This window comes from Macaca mulatta, chromosome 2 (assembly GCF_049350105.2).
Source record: "Macaca mulatta isolate MMU2019108-1 chromosome 2, T2T-MMU8v2.0, whole genome shotgun sequence".
Taxonomy (NCBI): domain Eukaryota; kingdom Metazoa; phylum Chordata; class Mammalia; order Primates; family Cercopithecidae; genus Macaca; species Macaca mulatta.
In genome coordinates, this window is record NC_133407.1 from 161,408,370 (window position 1) to 161,423,365 (window position 14,996).

Below are 14,996 nucleotides of genomic sequence, written 5' to 3' on the forward strand. Positions count from 1 at the left end.
CATATTTATTTGATTGTTTTCTATGTTGAGACAGTTCTCTTTTTATTTATTTATTGAAATTTTAGTTTTCATTTTTTAGTATCCTGTCAGGTTGTACAACAGTTCTCATAAGAGAATTTGCATGCACTTTCAATATCTAATTTGTATTGTACTTTTTTATTTTTATAAATGTATTGGCATGGATGTGGACCTTTTTGGTTATTGATAAGTTTATTCCTTGATTTATCTTTGTGGGTTGATTATAAAAGGGCAGTATTATAAGCTGGACACTGTCCAAAGAAGTTTTCTTTTAGTACCTTAACTGATCTTGTTTTCAGATGTAAAAACTAATTTTTGGTGGAATTCTTTCCTGGACAGTATTTCCATGGTCATGGAAAAGGAAAGCAGAAATTCAGGAAAGGGAAAAGCAAGGAAGAGCTTGCATGACAGCAAATGAGTTAGTAACAAACCTGCTATAATTGCAGGATTTGGTCCTTGCAAAAAAAACCACTTTCTAGTATGGAATGGTTATGTTATTAGTTTTCTATTGCTGCTTTACAAATTATCACAAACAGTATTTTACAGTTCTGTAGGCCAGATGGGCAGATTTGACTGACCTTTTTTTTGTTTAGGGTCTTAAAGCTGAAATCAAGTTGAGTGCCAGGCTGGGCATTGTTCTGGAGTCTCTAGGGGAAGAGTCTGCTGCTAAGCTCATTGAGTTGCCAGATCGTTGCATCATGGGCCTGAGGTCCCCATTTCCTTGCTGACTGTCAGGTGCCACTCTCAGCTCCAGGAAGCTACCCACATTTCTTGACACATGATTCCTTCCATCTTTAGGCTGGCAGTGGTGCATTCAGTTCTTCTCATACTTGGAATCTGTCTGACTTCCCTTTATGCTACAAACCAGATAAAATGATTTTAAAGGGCTTGTGTGATTAGGCCTACCACATCTTTTTGCTTAACTCAAAGTCAACTGATGAGAATCATAATTACATCCGCAAATCTCTTGCCAGGTTTTTTAAAACGACAGACACCAAGTCCCATATTCATGGTCTGAGGGATATCTTGAGCCAATTTAGGACTCTGCCCACCATAGTGATTTAAATAAGCCCCCTGGCTCTGGCCCAGTTAGATTAGCCAGCTAGGTCTCTGGTAGGCCTGTGTACATTGACCATCATCAGATTATGCATTTAGAAATGAGTGATAAAGATATAAAGTGCCCACCATTCTTTGAACAAAACTTTTTGAGCACTTACTGTAGGTCAGACACTTTTTGTGGAGATTTTAGTCTAGTCTCAACAAAAATTTCCTAGAGGTCCGCAGTGAAAAATGGCTTATATAAAGTTGAGTAAGTAATTTTTGGGTAGATAAGTGAGTTGAAAAGATGGATACAAGAACAGAAAGACGAAGGTCTACCTGATTCTGCTGCTCAGGAGGGAATTCAAATCCGTGGAAAGGATTCATTAACAGTCTTTCCAGAATTTCAGGTCGGCCAAAATACCATCTAGTTAATCCAATTATGTTAGTAGAGTGCCTGAATCATTACAGTGTAACATTTGAAAAATGCAATGGTGGCAGTGTGGAGTGATAGTATAAATGAATAGGTTTAGTGTGATAATGGCATTTAAAACCTCAACTAATGAAGGAAGATGGATGACATTGCTTTTGAAAGTTGAGTTGCCTGCTGAAAAAGTGTCCTGTGTGTAATTACTGCCTTAGAACAATTTGTTGATTCGCTTTTGTTGCCTGAAAGATAGGTAGGATTCAGCAACTCACACACACACAAAAGAAGTAGAAGGTTCGAAAGTTCACAGGTGAGTTTGGCCCTTCCTTGGCAGAACAGACAGCCATATGAAGAAACACCTATGATGATACATTTGCAAATTCTTTTAACAAATATTTGAATGCCTTCCTAGGCACTATTAACCACTATTGTTACATCACTCAGCAAAACAAAAATACCTGGTTTTAAAGAGCTTTTATTTGGTGAAGGAAGACAGCAGTAAGTTATATGGTATGCGAAAATGTGATAAAGTTCTATGAAAAAAAAAATAGAGAAGGAAATCAGGAATGGGCTGGAGAGTGGGTTGCAAATGACTGTTTCCAGCTGCCTGGAAAATATAATGCCCTTGTCTTTGAAAAGTTGCTTTAACTTAAGACTGAAATGTACCAAGGAAGTGCAGTAATAAAAAGGGTGTTTTCTAATATGTCATTCTTTTATAAGTTGTACTCTGGACTAGGTGTGGTGGCTCATGTCTGCAATCCCAGTACTTTGGGAGGCTGAGGCGTGAGGATCAAGAGCCCAGGAGTTCAAGACCAGCCCGGGCAACATGGTGAGACCCAGTCTTTTAAAAAATTTTTTGAAATGGTGCTTGTCTGTATTCTCAGCTGCTCATGAAGCTGAGACGGGAAGATCTCTTGAGCCCAGGAAGTTGAGGCTCCAGTGAACTATGATTGTGCCACTGCCTTCCAGCTATGGTGGCAGAGCAAGATCCTGTTTTAATAATAAGTTGTACACTGAAGATACTAGTTTGGGAAATGAAGTGATAATGTACCCAGTGCTGCTATAGTAGTAGTCCCTGCTAATGTGCCAGTGTCCAGGAGTGATAAACTTGTAATCTTGTAAACTGGGAGATTAATCAAATGTGTGAGCCCTTTTTAAACCAAGAAAAATGAACATTCTATCTAGAGTTAGGTGATCTAATCAAACATATTAGAGATTATTTAGGTTACTCATGATTTCTGTATGTATTTAGCCTTGTAGAATACCCTTGATGAACTTGATTGACCCTTAAAAAAGAATCTTTATTATTGAGCATAAACATTGAAGAATAAAGAAGATAGAAAGTGATGCCTCCTCATTGGGGTAGCATTTCCAGGACAAGCCTAATTTTATCCCATAGAATTACGTTGGGAAGGAAATTCAAAACGTTAACAAGAGGTTTAGACAAACATGGCTTCCAGCTTCTGAAGGCAATGGCCAGCTGGGGGCACCCCTGTCCAAGGGGAGAGGACTTGGCTGAGGTGCATTTGTATATCTCCTGGTGCATTAAGAAGGGATAGGTAATCTACTGGCACTTAAAAATAATTGCTGTGATTGAATGATTTTCCCACTCCAGTTTTTAAAACCAGCAAGAAAAATTTCTGCTTAAAAGCCCCCAGTGGCTGGCCAGGCGCAGTGGCTCACACCTGTAATCCCAGCACTTTGGGAAGCCGAGATGGGCGGATCACTTGAGGTCAGGAGTTCAAGACCAGTCTGGCCAACATGGTGAAACCCCATCTCTACTTAAAAAACAAAAGTTAGCCAGGCGTGGTGGCAGGCGCCTGTAATCCAAGCTACTCAGGAGGCTGAGGCAGGAGAATGGCTTAAACCCAGAAGGCGGAGGTTGCAGTGAGCGTGCCACTGCACTCTAGCCTGGGTGACAGGTTTTTAACAGATTTGAGACTCTGTCTCAAAAAAAAAAAAAAAATTGCACCCACAGTGGCTTCTCAGTGCCTTGAAGACAGATACAGATTCCTTAAAGTGGCTTAGGAAGTCCATCCTCTGTCTCCTGCTCACCTCCAACCTCACTGCTCGCTATGATGCACTCTGTTCCCCACTAAACTTCTTTGTGCTCCAAGAAAAGACCCAGTCTCACCTCTGAACATCTGTGCATTCTCACACTTCCCTGGCCAACTCCTACCCATGCTTCAGGTCTCAGCTATCATTTCCTTCAGCAAGGCTTTCCTGACCTCTCAAGTACAAGTTACGTGTCCCTTTTATGCACATCCACAATAACACCTCTATCGTAATCTTTATTACACTGTTACAATTTCTCACTTATCTCTTTCCTCCACCTGTTTTTGAGGGCTGGCACTGTGCTTCTCAGTGTCTGAGCTGGATGAGACACTGCTAGTTTCCTACCCTATATCCATTTTTCTCTTCCTTACCAAGAGAATCCTGGTTTTGTTTAGGGTAGCATTGTGCCCAGCTTCCCCTGCAGCTCCAAGTATCAGTCAGACAATCCTGGCCAATGAGATAGCCTAGGGCATTTTTGAGAAACATTTACAGTGCAAAGAGAACTGTCCCTTCCTCCTCTTTTCCTCCTTCTTTCTACCTGAAATGTGGTTAGGGTGGCTAGAAGTGACAAGGATTAGGGCTATTTGCCTATGTGGTGACAGATGAAAGACGACAAAAACCATGTTAAGGACGGCTGAACAGAAAGAAGGAGAAGGAATTGTGTGTTGTCATTCCAGCCCTGGGCTACCTGCCTTTAAACTTGTTATTATATGAAGGTGGTGAGATATTATGTGAGATGTTGTCATCTGTTCATTTGGGGATGTAACAGGGGTGGTTAACCCAAATATAGAGGTTTAACCTATTTGGGTCTATTATATGCAGTCAAATGTAGCCCATAAGTGATACACTGCTCATATATTTGTTAAATTAATGAAGATTATAATAATAATTGCTCATTTGCCAAGTGCTTACCACAAATTAGGCTCCATTCTAAGTACTTTCCATGACTGCCTCATTTGGGAGAAGAACCTTGGCAGATTCTATAGGAAAATTCTGGAGAATACTAAGCCCTACATGAAGAAATAGCCAGAATCGTGTGGAAGAATTTGGGAGAAATCTCTTATTTCTCTAAAATGAAACTTAGCATTAATAGCTAGCCCAGCCAGGACCTGTCCATTACTTGGTTCCTAAGGGTAGGGGTCAGATCTCTAACATATTGCAACATGTTGGCTAGGTACAGTGGCTCACAACTATAATCCCAACACTTTGGGAGGCCAGTGCAGGCAGGTTGCTTGAGCTCAGGAGTTTAAGACCAGCCTGGGCAACATGGTGAAGCCCCATCTCTACCAACAATACAAAAAAAGCCAGGTGTGGTGGTGTGTGCCTGTGGTCCCAGCTACTCTGGAGGCTGAGGTGGGAGGATCACTTGAGCCCAGGAGGCAGAGGTTGCAGTGAGGCATGATCACACCACTGAACTCTAGCCTGGGCAATAGAGTGAGACCCCCATCTCAAAAATAATAATAATTAAAATAAAATAAAATATTTCAACATGTGAATGCCGTTCCCACCTTGCTCAATTGTTCAACCCACTCTAAATCTCTTCCCCTAATCTCTCCCTACTTCTCTAAGGACAAATATGCTGGTCAGTCTATGTATTTCTATCTGGCTGTCTAACTCTATCTATCTATCTGTCTATCTATCCATCTGTCTATCTATCTATTATCTATCTATCTATCTAATCTGCCTTTCTGCTTTTTATCTACCTATCCATCCAGTCATCCATTTGTCATGTGGATTAGATGCCTGCCGCATCAGAGCCCTTTCTAAGACTGACCCACAGCTCCTACTGAAAGAGCACCCCCAGATGACCCATTTTACACTAGGTTGATTAGACTAAGGTTGGGCAGCTCACCCAAGAACTGCTAAACCTTAAGTTGGCCAGTGTCCTGTGACATGTCTTGGGGCAAAAAGAGGATCTGGGCAATCAAATTTTTCACAGCTTTGAACTGAGAAATACTGAGAGAATTATGTAGTGAGCAGGAAGTGAGGCCTGAAGGAGAGGGGTGATGAGGCACAACAGGGGCCATGGAAGCTCAATGTTCTGAGAAAACAGAAGCTGTAAGGATGTACACCGTGAGGTAGAGAGGAGTTATATAGAGTAGAAGAAAGAACGCCAGTTGAAGCTGGCAGAAAAGTAGACACAAAGAGAAGTACAGACAGCTGCTTGGGGAACAGCTGAGACCCATTAATGATGGAGCCCTAGAACAAAAACCCATTACCACAGCTCCTCAGGTTCTTAGAGCTGCCTGGATTCTGATTCTGACTGTGAGACCCAGTTCTGTGTGGGCCCCTTTCCTGTATGAAGCCTGGCTGTTTGGCATTTTCTAGATTTCTAAGCAAATGCATCTTTATAAAGAATCCCTGTGACATAAAATAAATTCTCTTGAACCAAAAGAGCCTATCTAAAACATTCCCAGTAAGCCAGTATTCAAGAAGTATCTCCCTGTTAAATAATCCACCGACGTTAGCACATTATTTTCCTCATGAAATACTTCTCATATTGTTTAGAGCAGCAGGGATGGGCTTGGATAGCTCCTTGGGTGAAACTCGTCACTGCGTCTGAACTTCAAGTCCAACAAGGTAAGCCTCTGAGCCTCCAGGGCCCAGGATGAGTCTCTGGAACTCTCCAAATGAGAAACTAGACAGATAATGATTGATTCTCTCCCTCAGGTAGGGGAGGAAATCTGTTTCCCAGAAAGAACAGAATAAGCCCTGCCCACAGCCCTGGGCACGGTCATACCCTCTGAATCTTGACTTGGCCCAATACCAGTGGCCACACACTCTGCAAAAACACAGTCTGTGGCAGAAAATTCTAGGAGTGCCTGCTAGAGTAGGGGTTGAGTCTCTCAACTCTGCAAGGCAAGAGTACATTCTCTGTCTCTCCCTTTGGGGTCAGGCAAAATAATATTTGCAATAGAATACAAATTCTTGCTTCCAGATTCCATTTCAAATTTGGCGGGGAAGATATTTCGGAGATGTAATTTTTTCCTTTGGTTGCAAGAGTACTGCTGAGGGAAGACCGTTTTTTTTTTTTTTAGGGGAAACTTGTTCCTTTAACAGCTGTTAATGGCCAAGAAACTTCCAAACACTCTTTCCATCAGCAGTTTATCCAGTTGCAGGTCTATCTTTTTCTCATTTCTCTGAGAATCCCAACAATTCTTGGAGAATAAGGCTAATTCAAACACCACCTCCTAATCCTTTAAAATAAGCTTTTTTTAAAAAAAAAAATCTGCATTAAAGTTGATTTTAAATTATTCCAATTTTTCACTTTTTAACCAATTTGTAATTCATTATGGTATATATGAAATTTGTATCCAAATTGTTGATTATATTCCAAAATAAAATGCAGTATTTCAAGAGCATTTAGTAAATAAAAATATTTTTTCACATTGCTTTTATTCTATCTGGCTTAAACAAATTTGGCTCACATTTTTTTTTTTTCCTTTGGGGGAAAAACCTTGCTCTGTCACCCAGGCTGGAGTGCAGTGGCACAATCTTAGCTCACTCCAACCTCTGCCTCCTGGGTTCAGGGGAGGTTCCTGCCTCAGCCTCCTGAGTAGCTGGGATTACAGGCATGTGCCACCACACCCATCTAACTTTTGTACTTTTAGTAGGATGGGGTTTCACCATATCGTCCAGGCTGGTCTCTAACTCCTGACCTCAAGTGATCCGCCCACCTTGGCCTCCCAAAGTGCTGGGATTACAGGTCTGAGCCATCACGCCTGGCCTGGCTCAGTGGAATATTTTGTAATACATTTTATACTTTAAGATATATTTTTAATTCAATTAGAGCTAGTATTTCCATTAAACCTTTTCTCTTTATATCACACTAGCACTCAACCCTGGCTGACATCAGAATCACCTGGACTATTTTCCAGAGATTATTTTTTAATCGATCTGCAGTGGTACCCCACCTTGGATATTTTGGTGTTAATTTATAAATTAAGAGACTCTAATATGCAGGCAAGATCAAGAATCACTGCACACGTTACTTGATATTTTTTCCTATTTATTTTTGTTTATTGTTATGTTCTCTTTAACATGAAGTATACCTAACCAGCAACAGGATATGTTTATCTATTTGTTCAAGTCTTTTATTTTGGACAGTGAATTATTGTAGAGTCACATGTTACTGAACAATGGGGACACCTTCTGAGAAATATGCCATTAGACAATGTTGTCAGTGTGCAGACATCATAGACTATACTTACACAAACCTAGATTGTACAGCCTACTACATACCTAGTCTGTATGGTATAGCCTGTTGCTCCTAGGCTGCTAACCTGTATAGCATGTTACCATACTGAATACAGGACAGTAGGCAATCATAACACAATGGTGAGTATTTGTGTATCTATGTAAACATAGAACAGGCACTCTGGGATACCAAAGCAGGAGGATCACTTGAGCCCAGGAGTTCAAGACCAACCTGGGCAATATAGCAAGACCCTATCTCTGCAAAAAAAAAAAAAAAAAGGTAAGAAAAGAAAAAGAAAGAAAGAAGAAAATCTGCCAGGCATGGTGGCATGTGCCTGTAGTCCAAGGTACTCAGAAGGCTGACGCAGAAGGATCTCTTGCACCCAGGAGTTTGAGGTTGCAGTGAGCTACGATCATGCCACTGCACTCCAGCCTGAGTAATAGAGTGAAACTGTGTCTCCTAAAAAAATAAAAAAAGAAAATAAAAAACATATAGAAAGGTACAGTAAGAATCAGTATGAAAGGTTTTTAAATGGTGTGATAAATGGAGCTTGCAGGACTACAAGCTGCTCTGGGTGAGTCAGTGAGTGAGTGGTGAGTGAATGTGAAGGCCTGAGACTCACTGTGCTCTCCTGTAGACTTTATAAACACTGTACACTTAGGCTATACTACATTTATTTTAAAATTTTTCTTTCTTCAACAATAAATTAGCCTCAGCTTACTGTAATATTTTACTTTATAAACTTTTAAATTTAAAAAAATTTTTGACTCTTATAATAACATTTAGCTTAAAACAGAAACATTGCACAGCTGTACAAAAATATTTTTCCTTTATATCCTTATTCTAGAAGCTTTTTTCTATTTTTAATTTTTTTACTTTTTAAGATTTTTGTTAAAAATGAAGATACAAACACAGAGATTAGCCTAGGCCTACACAGGGTCAGGATGATCAATATTACTATTTTTTTCTTTTTTCTTTTTTTTTCTTTTTTGAGACGGAGTTTTGCTCTTGTTGCCCAGGCTGGAGTGCAATGGCACAATCTTGGCTCACCACAACCTCGGCCTCCCAGGTTCAAGCGATTCTCCTGCCTCAGCCTCCTGAGTAGCTGGGATTACAGGCAAGGTCCACCATGCTAAGCTAATTTTTGTATTTTTAGTAGTGACAGGGTTTCTCCATGTTGGTCAGGCTGGCCTCGAACTCCCGACCTCAACTGATCCACCCTCCTCGACCTCCCAAAATGTTAGGATTACAGGCGTGAGCCACCACGCCTGGCTGAATATTACTATTTTCAACCTCCACATCTTATCCCACTGGGAGGTCTTCAGAAACAAAAACACACATAGAGTTATCTCCTATGATAACAATGCCTTCTTCTAGAATACCCCCTGAAGGATTTGCCAGAGCCTGTTTTACAGTTAACTCAAAAAAAAAAGTGCAAGGAGTACATTCTAAAATAATGATAAAAAGTGTAGTACAGTAAATACATAAGCCAATAACATAGTTGTTTATTATCATTATCAAGTGTTATGTACTACACATAATTGTATGCACTATATTTTTATATGACTGGTGGCAAGGTAGGTTTGTTTACACCAACATCACCAAAAACATGTGAGTAATGCATTGCATTAAATTTTTACTATGGCTACGATGTCACTAGGTGATAGGAATTTTTCAGCTGCATTATAATTTTATGGGACCTAGTTGTATATGTGGTCTGTCATTGACAAAAACATCATTATGGCAGTGCATGAGTGTCATTCTCTTTGCATAGGTTTTGTATGTTGCTTATTAGATTAATTTGTAAATGTGTGATGTATTTAGACTTTCCACCCCAAAATCAGGTTAAAGTAAATCTAATCACCCTAATTATGGAGTTTCATGTATCTTTGATCAACTGCTTTGTGTAAAGAGCTACCAATGTGTGTGTGTCTATGTTTTTGCATTGCTCAGAAAAGAATTCTTATTACTGAGCCAGTAGAGTTGTCTCTAGTTGTTCTTGTTACCTAAGAGCTCCAGAGTACTAATACTAGTCAGCCCGTGGAGATCTTTTAGTTCACTTATTGACTGTTTATGTGCTAGGAGCTGAAGGCAGATGGATAGGATAGCTTCTCCATTCTGAGGCAGTAAGAGTTAGTAATGGCTATTTAAAAACAACCAGTGTTTCAACTCTCCCTTACGTATCTGCTTCAAGGGGTCAGAATAGCTGAGGGAAGGAATTCTGAGCATATGTTAGTAAAGTGTAGGGGTTAAGAAAGAGCATTGGCCCTGGAGGCAAACAGCTTGGATCACATCCTCACTTCTCTACTAACTGGTCATGCGGCCTTGCGCAAGTAACTTCATCTTTCTACACTCAGTCTTCTGTAAAGAGGGGATAGCAATAATATTTACCTCATGAGATTGTTAAAAAAGTTAAATAAGTTTTGTTTATAAAGTCTTTGGAACACTACCTAGACTATGGTGAGCATTAAATATATATTAGCTGTTATTATTATTTGGGACAGAGGATTGTCAAGTGGCACTAATGGGGTGATGGACAGAGTGCAGAGCCCAGAGGGAGACTTTAGAGCAGCGGTGTCCAATCTTTTGGCTTCCCTGGCCACATTGGTAGAAGAATTGTCTTGGGCCGCACATAAAATGCACTAATTCTAATGATGGCTGATGAGAAAAAAAAAACAACAACAACTCATGTTTTAAGAAAGTTTACGAATTTGTGTTGGGCTGCATTCAAAGCCATCCTGGGTGCCTGTGGGTCCTGTCGTGGGTTGGACAAGCTCGCTTTAGAACATCTTTTTTTTTTTTTTTTTCTTAAGAGACAGGATCTTGCTCTCTCACTCAGGCTGGAGTGCAGTAGTGCAATCATAGCTCACTGCAACCTCGAACTCCTGTGCTCAAGCAATCCTCCTGCCTCAGCCTCCCAAGTAGCTACAGGTGCATGCCACCACCACCCGACTTGAGCAATTTTTTTTTTTTTGAGACGGATTCTCGCTCTGTAGCCAGGCTGGAGTGCAGTGGCGCGATCTCGGCTCACTGCAATCTCTGCCTCCTGGGTTCAAGCGATTCTCCTGCCTCAGCCTCCCCAGTAGCTGGGACTACAGGCACACGCTACGATGCCCAGTTAACTTTTGTATTTTTAATAGAGACAGGGTTTTGCCATGTTGGCCATGATGGTCTCTATTTCTTGACCTCGTGATCCACCCACCTAAGCCTCCCAAAGTCCTGGGATTACAGGCGTGAGCCACTGTGCCCAGCCCAACCCAAGCATGTTTAAAACAAGTTTTCTCTTCACTTTGCCTCTCTCATTCTCTCCTTTTCCTTTACTCTCCCCTCCACTCCCTCTTCCTCTCTCCTTCCTTAACAATTCAGCCCCAAATCCATTAAGTAGGGCCAAGAACAGCAGATATTGTTTTTTTTTGTTTTGTTTTGTTTGTTTGTTTTGAGACGGAGTCTCGCTCTGTCGCCCAGGCTGGAGTGCAGTGGCCGGATCTCAGCTCACTGCAAGCTCCGCCTCCCGGGTTTACGCCATTCTCCTGCCTCAGCCTTCCGAGTAGCTGGGACTACAGGTGCCCGCCACCTCGCCCGGCTGGTTTTTTGTATTTTTTAGTAGAGAGGGGGTTTCACCGTGTTAGCCAGGATGGTCTCGATCTCCTGACCTCGTGATCCGCCCGTCTCGGCCTCCCAAAGTTCTGGGATTACAGGCTTGAGCCACCGCGCCCGGCCCAGATATTGGTTTTGGATGGTCGAAACTAGATGTTGGAGTTGGCTTCTCCATGGGTAGGTGCCCACCCACCATGGTGGAGCATAGCTGGCGTGGAGAGGGCAGGTACTTAGGTAAAGGGATAGTGGCAGTGGTCTAGGACAGGATGTAAATGACTGAGCATTGGGGGGCAGGTGATGGGGTGAGGAGGGTGGAGGTGGGAGTCACAAGGATGGGCGACAGGAGCAAGGATGGAAGACTTTACAAATACGTAGAAATTAACATACTCCTAAATAATCAATGGGTCAAAGAAGAAATCAAGAAAGAAATCAAGGAAAAATCAAAAGGAAAATTAGGAAGTATTTTGACATGAATGAAAATAAACAACATACCAAAACTTATGGAATGCAGCTAAAGCAATGCTTAGAGGGAAATTTATAGCTGTCAACACTTATGCCAAAAAAGATAATATCAAATCAATAACCTAACCTTTTACCTTAAGACACAGAAAATAGAAGATCAAAGTCAACCCAAGGCAAGCAAAGGGAAAGAAATAATAAACATTAGAGTAGAAATAAATAAAATAGAGAATAGAGAAACACTACATTGAATCATTGAAACAAAAGTTGTTATTTTGAAAAGATGAACAAAGTTGACAAACCTACAGGTAGACTAAGAGCAAAAAGAGAGAATACTCAAATTACTAGAATCAGAAATGAAAGGGGAGACATTAATACTGACCTTACAGAAATGAAAGGATTATAAAGGAATACTATGAACAATTGTATGCCAATAATAGATAACATAGATAAAATGAACAAATTCCTAGAATAACACATACTCCCAAAACTGACTCAAGAAGAAACAGTCAACCTAAATAGACCTATAATAAGTTTGGATATTGAATTAGTAATTTAAAAAACTACCCACAGAGAAGAGCCCAGGCCCAGATGGCTTTACTGAATGGTACTAAAGATTTAAAGAAGGCTGGACACAGTGGCTCACACCTGTAATACCAGCATTTTGGGGAGCCAAGGCAGGTGGATCACTTGAGGTCAGGAGTTTGAGACCAGACTGGCCAACATGGTGAAACCCTGTCTCTACTGAAAAAATATAAAAGTTAGCCCAGGGTGGTAGTGGGTGCCTGTAATCCCAGCTACTTGAGAGGTTGAGGCAGGAAAATCACTTGAACCCAGGAGACGGAGGTTTCAGTGAGCTGAGATTGGGCACTGCACTCCAGCCTGGGCAACAGAGTGAGACCATTTCTAAAAAAAAAAAAAAAAAAAAAAAAAAAAAAGGTTTAAAGAAGAATTAATAACAATTCACCAATTCTACCAAAACCAGACAAAGGTGTCATAAGAAAACTATAGACAGGCCAGACATGGTGGCAATCCCATGTCTAGTATAGTATAGCCTTTAGCAGTATCAAACTTTTTTTTTTTTTTTTTTTGAGACAGGGTTTCATACTTGTTGCCCAGGCTGGAGTGCAATGGCACGATCTCAGCTCACTGCAACCTCTGCCTCCCGGGTTCAAGTGATTCTCCTGCCTCAGCCTCCCAAGTAGCTGGGATTACAGGCATGTGCCACCACTCCTGTCTATTTTTTTTTTTTTTGTATTTAGTAAAGAGACGGAGTTTCACCATGTTAGTCAGGTTGGTCTCAAACTCCTGACCTCAGGTGATCCACCTGCCTTGGCCTCCCAAAATACTGAGATTACAGACATGTGCCACTGTGCCTGGCCCTGAACTTCGGACTTCTCAGCCTCCATAACTGTAATAAATAAATTCATTTTCTTTGTAAATTACCAGTTTCAGATATTCTGTTATAAGCAACAGAAAATGGACTAAGACAGGTAATTGTAGTTTTTGTTATTATTTTTAAATGACAAAAACTACACTAACTTTTGCACCAACCTAATACAAATGGCTAATCATCTCATGAAAAGATGTTCAACAGCATTAGTTATCAGGGAAATACAAATCAAAACCACAATGAGCTATTATTTCACATCCACCAGGTTGGCTAACCTTAAAAAAGCTCAGATAATAACAAGTGTGGGTGAGGATATGGAGAAAATGGAACTCTCATCCACTGTTGGTGGGAATGTAAAATGCTGTGGCCTCTTCAGAAAACAGTCTGTAAGTTTCTCAAACAATTAAACATAGAGTTAGTTACCATATGAACCAGCAAATTCTACTCCTAGGTATATACCCAAGAGAAATGAAAACATATATACACACAAAACCTTGTACACAAATATTTATAGTAGCAGTGTTCCTGATAGTCAAAAGGTGAAAGCAACTTAAATATCTATCAACTGATTAGTTAACAAACAACGTGTGATATATTGATAAAATGAAATATTTGTGCACAAAAAGAAATAAAATACGGACACATGCTACAACATTGATGAATTTTGAAAACTATGCTAAGTGAAGGAAGCCAGTTACAAAAGACCACATATTATATAATTCCACATATATCAATGTCCAGACCAGGCAAATCTAGACAGAAAGTAAATTAGTTGTTGCTTAGGGGTTGAAGTATGTGTGGAGGAGGCTGGAGAAGTGATAGCTAACAGGTATGAGACTTCTTTTTGAGGTGATGAAAATCTTCTAAAATTGTGTGAGGTTTACATGCATTTGTGAATGTGGTATAAAACTATTCACCTGTACAGTTTAAATGAGTAAGTTGTATGTTTCAATTTATGTCTCAATAAAGGTATTAAATAAGAGGAAAATGGCAATTAAATGGAGCACATGATTTTGGATTGGATCTGTTTTTGGATATGGGGTCTTGCTATGTTGCCCAGCAGTAGCTATTCACAGGCATGATCATTGCACACCATGGCCTTGAACTTCTGGCCTCTAGAGATCCTCCTGCCTCTGCCACCTGAGTAGCTAGGACTACAGGTGCTTGCCACCTCACCTGGCTTGGATCTTTTTGTCATAAATGACATTATTGGGACAAGTGGGGTAATTTGAATGGTGTCTGGGGATTAGATGCTACCAGTGTATCAGTGTTAATTTCCTAATTGCTTAATTTTATTTTTAATTTTTATTTTTTTAGAGACGTGGTCTCTCTCCATCACCCAGGCTGGAGTGCAGTGGCATGAGTATAGCTCACTGTAGCCTCGAGTTCCTGGGTTCAAGCCATCCCCCCACTTCAGCCTCCCAAGTAGCTAGTACTACAGGTGTGTACCACCATGCCCAGCTAAATTTTAATTTTTTTTTTTTTTTTTTTTTTTTGTAGAGGCATGGTCTCGCTATGTTGCCCAGGTTTGTCTTGAATTCCTGTCCTCAAGCAATCCTGCTGCCTTGGCCTACCAAAGTGCTGGGATTACAGGCATGAGCCACTATGACCTGCCAATTTCCTGATTTTGATGGCTGTATTTCAGTTTTGCAGGAGAAGATCCTCGTTTGGAGGAAATGCACACTGAAGTATTTGTTGGTGATGGGGCATCATGGTAAGTAACTTAAGTCTCAAATGTCCAGGAAAAAAAAGTTTTTGTTTTGGTTTTTATTTATTTATTTTTTTTTTGCAACTTTTCTCTATGTTTAAGT

At 40.5% G+C, this 14,996-nt stretch overlaps 1 long non-coding RNA gene across 1 annotated transcript; it reads left to right on the plus strand.

The window, feature by feature from the left end:
* The first annotated feature begins 2,191 nt into the window (after positions 1-2,191).
* LOC144339397 (uncharacterized) lies at positions 2,192-14,899 on the plus strand. The gene is made up of 3 exons (XR_013414381.1): positions 2,192-2,312; positions 6,047-6,118; positions 14,831-14,899. It is a non-coding gene; the product is annotated as an uncharacterized LOC144339397 (long non-coding RNA).
* Positions 14,900-14,996: the final 97 nt, after the last annotated feature.